Source organism: Rutidosis leptorrhynchoides, chromosome 2 (assembly GCF_046630445.1).
Source record: "Rutidosis leptorrhynchoides isolate AG116_Rl617_1_P2 chromosome 2, CSIRO_AGI_Rlap_v1, whole genome shotgun sequence".
Taxonomy (NCBI): domain Eukaryota; kingdom Viridiplantae; phylum Streptophyta; class Magnoliopsida; order Asterales; family Asteraceae; genus Rutidosis; species Rutidosis leptorrhynchoides.
In genome coordinates this window covers 71,060,057-71,065,188 of record NC_092334.1, presented here as the reverse complement: position 1 = coordinate 71,065,188, position 5,132 = coordinate 71,060,057, and positions in this window count along the sequence as shown.

Genomic DNA, 5,132 nt, shown 5'->3' with positions numbered 1-5,132 from the left:
TTCTTGTCCGTATAGGGTTATGAAGGCACATCTAGCAAAATTGGTGAGACGGCAAATAGCTGTTTGGAGAAATTACGGCCACTTTTTAGGGAATTACAAGTTCATATCGATAAGTTGATAAGTATAACCAACCTGAAAGTTTTGAGATTTAAAGGTAGAAGGAACTAAAGACGTGATTGATCATGCATGTTTTCACCATAGTGTTTAACATGCCTGCTCAATGCGTTAGGGGGTTTAAGGATCTTAGAACGTGGCTCTCCGGTCCGGCTACGGTGAATAACCCTGGCCAACATGATGATGTCGGCGGGGTGGCCAAGTGATTAAGTCCACCTTCGATAGCGATCGCTGATCAGAAGGCCCCAAATAAGGTCGTAGGTGCTAGCTTAATGAAGAACTAACCTGTTAACCTTGAAGAGACGAAGAATGATGCTTAATTACGTAAGGCGTGTGGCAGATGGTAGTTACGTAATGTGATGATGTTTAGAATGATAGTTAGGGTTTGTATATATAGGCAAGCCCTAATTCTAGAACCGACTACGATTGTTGCAATCCTTTCCATAACTAACTCCCCCGAATCTTGGATATAATTATGGAAAAGATATTAACTTGATGACCAAGTAACCGCTGCACAGGGAACAAAGGCATTCGATACGAATCCGCATACCGCATGCCGCACGCTACTTAACACGTACGCATGCCTCATTGCGTCTGCGGTATCATTATGTCTCCCCAGTTTGATGAAGAACTACCATTTGCCTTAATGAAGAACTACCATTTGCTTCTTCGATACGCTGCCAATTTCGTTTCCGATCAAATCTCGAATATTCCGGCCAACTTCGAAAGGTTAGTCATTCTTCATTCACTCTACAGAAAATGACTAAAGCTAATGAGACTTATGTAGATAGCGTAGTGTCTATTATAGAGCAGAAGCATATCGATTCGTTAGTTAAACAGTACCCACCCCTAGCACAATACAATCCGGTGCCAGCGTGCCCACAAACCGCCGGAGAAGAAGGTAGCCATATACGAGCATGCGTTTAAGCATGGTAATTTTAGGGTGCCTCCTTCCGACTTCTTTTTAGGCGTCTTATGTAAAGACCTCGACCTTATCCTCCCGGACGAAGTCTTCAACAGTTGATCCCATCGCAATGATCGACTCCAAGTAATATTCTTTAAATGAGCAAATGCACAGCGGAAGACTTAATTCGTACCTGAGAATAAACATGCTTTAAAATGTCAACATAAAGTTGGTGAGATATATAGGTTTGATGCAAGCAGCGTAATAACTATAGACCACAAGATTTTAAGTATATACATAATACACTCCTCGTGTATAGAAAAGACGTTGAGCACTTGGTAACCATACTTAACTAAAAGTCACAGCAGCATACTCTTAAATAAACCCTACACCGTACCAAGTGTAGTAACGAGAACGAAGTACTGTGCAACCGTTAAATGCTGGTCGTCCAGCCCGGTTGGGGATGTCAGCCCGATAGATCTATCAACAGGATTCGCGTTTACGCTCCTCACGTAATTAGCAGTTACCAAGTATAAAGAGATATGCCATGGTACAACTCAACGTAGAATTTATTTTTGATCACTTGTGTCCATAACGTAAATCATTTATAAAAACAGCGCATGTATTCTCAGCCCAAAAAAAATATTTAGAGTTTAAAAGGGAACTATATACTCACCTAATGTATTTTGTAGTAAAAATACATATAACATCATTGATCAAATATAAGGTTGGCCTCGGATTCACGAACCTATATCATTCATATATATATATTAAAACATATAATTTTAATCGAACACATTTATGTATATATTTATTAGTTAAATTATTTTTATATTAATAACATATATGTTCATATACTTATTTTGTATATCTACATCATTAGTTTGTTAAGATAATAATTATAATAATATTTAATAATAATGATAATAATATTAATGATTTTATTAATGACAATAATACTAATAGTTTTAATAATAAAGGTAATCTTATTAAAAATGATAATTTTAATAAAATAATACTTTTAATAAAATAGTAGTTTTTAATAAAATGATAAATTTAGTAATAATGATAATGAAAATAATTAGTTTTGATAATAATACTTAATAATAATACTAATAATAATAACAATAATAATGATAATAATAATAATAATAATAATAAACTTAATAATAACTAATAGGATTAAAAATAAGAATATATACCCTTTTGATAGCTTTTTCTAAAAAGACATGCCTTGAACGGGACTCGAACCCAAGACCTCTTGCTTATCACAAACACCACACAACCATTCAACTATCCTTATTTTTCTGCTTTAAACTTAACTTAAATATTTATAACACATCGCCATCCATCTTCATAAGATTTCATAACCTCCTCATAAAAAAAAAATCGATGGGTAATGGTTAGAGTTTCGGCCCAACATAAACACATGCCTTCGGCCCAATGGAAAAACGGCCCAACAGTGGCTCACAAACCCAATTAGGAAGTCTAGAAAGAAACGACCCAAGTAAATAATTAAATGGATTTCGGTTTACTCCTCTCCACCAAATGGAACCGTGACCCACCCACAATTCACGGCTCAATTTAATTCGAAGGATACAGTTTAAAACAAAGTTCATTTATAATATTTGAATCATCAATTTGTTGCTATATCCTTTTCAATGAAGTTACTAATAAGCCACTTCCCACTATCCTAAATATAATATACAAAGTGAATAATAGATGATGGCTTGTAGAATTAAATAAGTAACTTGAGTCTCATCTCTTTACAGCTAATTACCACCTTTTTTTTTTAAAGTCATCGACACCTTTAACTTTTCTTTGTTTAAATAATAGTGAAAACAGAATGAAGAATTTCACGTTAAAAGAGGGAGGAGATGAGAGATATGTAGGGTGACTATGATGGTTTGTGGTGGTTTATGGTTGTGTGGTTAGTGAAACATGATGATAATGATGTTGTTGTTTATCGAACATCCCAACAAGAAAGGCTTTGGTTTAACAGAAACGAGTTGCCGGTCTTATCATGGTTTGATTTGGGTTTCGAAAATGGTACATAAGGTATGCAGTTGTAAACAATAACCTGCGACGGTAGCAGCTCGATTGTGATGAGGATAGAAAGTAGACAGAAGCAAGTAGCAATCAAAACAGTGGTTCGTGACTTGCATCGAGCAGCAGTTATTGGCAATGGTGTATGGTGATTTGAGTGTTTTGATTGAAACAGGAAACAGATTAGTTGATGATCTTGTTGGTTTGGGGGTTCACGAAGAAGAGAGAGTGAGATGGTTGATGTGGTGTTTTGGTTAAGAAGTCGTTTGTTTCTTAATCAATATCGAAGAGAGAGAGATGGATAGAAGAGAAGTCGAGATTGTTGTGGGTTCATGGTGGTGGATGATCATGGAGGAGTTGTATGATGAAGGAGGTGATATTGGGATGGTTTGTAGTGATTTACGATTAACTGAAAAAAAATAAGGTAATAGCAGTAGTAGTTCGTAGGGTTTGGTGATGAACTTACATGGTGATGATAGAAGGTGGTGGTCTCGGTGGTAAGGTGGCGTGATAAAGGTGATCGAGGTGGCTCACGATTGTAGTCTTGGTGAGAATGGTGATATAGGAGGTGAATGAGGTAGTCCCTATTACTGCACAACTTGATTGATTTATAGTGCAAATTTGGTTGACAGTCTTGTTCAGCGGGTACACAGATAGAATAAAAAAAATAAGTATAGATATGACCCTTCAACAGAATTTAACTTCATCTGTTTAGAATCGAATATTATGTACAGTTTTGGATTAAGACTTGTAACAATGTTGGGATAGAAACAAGGAATTTAAAACAGCTTGTTCGTATAAAAAAAATAAAGTTGAATGGCTCTCCGATTGGATTATATCCAGTATAATTAATAATAATAATTAAATATAATAATTAATAAAAATAATACTTTTAATGTTATTAAGAATAATAAACATTCTTAGTAATAAAAATTAATATTAATAACAATGCCAATATTAATAATAATAATAATAATAATTATATTAAAATCATAAAATTAATAATATTAATAATACTAATATTAATTATAATAACTAATTAATAGTTTAAGTAACATGTTTTATGTTATCTTAAGTTATCTTTCATAACAACTAATTCACATAATAGTTTAATTTATTATATATAATTATTTACATACATTTTTATTTACGATTTAAGGTTCGTGAATCGTCAGGCTTGGTAAAAGGGTAACTGATTATCCGAATATAGATTTCAAACTTTCTAGACTCAACATTACAGATTTTGCTTATCGTGTCGGAAACATATAGAGATTAGGGTTTAAATTTGGTCGGAAATTTCCGGGTCGTTACAGTACCCACCCGTTAAAGAAATTTCGTCCCCGAAATTTGGTAGAGTTTGTCATAAATAACAATAGGAATGTTTTTATGACGAATATGAGGTAATAACGGAGTTTTATCATTATTGAAAGATATGGATAAAACGATTCGATCATGTGAAGCGCACGAGTGAAGCTATCACAAAAGAATGAAATGAGTGATTATGGAATTGTTTTAACCGATGACGTGATTAGGATTGAATTCTAGAATTTAAGGGATTTAAAGAAAATCTTATGTAACAAGATTTGGCTTTTTAGGGATCAGAATCTTCTTTGATTTAATGTGGCAATATGTTTTGATTTCTCTGTCGGATATTTCACTATAAATCCACCTCCTCCGTTTCCTTATTCTCCACACCTTCTATTTGCTGCGATTTATTCTCCAATTTCTATTTCGGGACATTGTCCCTTCGTTTCTTCTTCCCGTCCTCAAGTCAAGCGAGTAATGATCCGAAATTCGTAGATATGAACATAGCTAATGCTCTTAGAAAGAAATGGTAATGGCAAAATTTTGATTTGTCCAATTACCAGAATATCCTGGAAAAGATCGAATCATCAAGAGAATATTTTCTTGATATGTTTAGAGATTGGATAGAATGTATGAGCCGTATGACATAGCACATGATGACGGTACTGTGAATCATCACATTCCATTAGAAACTTAACATGACTTACTGTAATATAATGAAGTTGATCAAGTTTCATTATATTATACTAATTCATGCATCAGT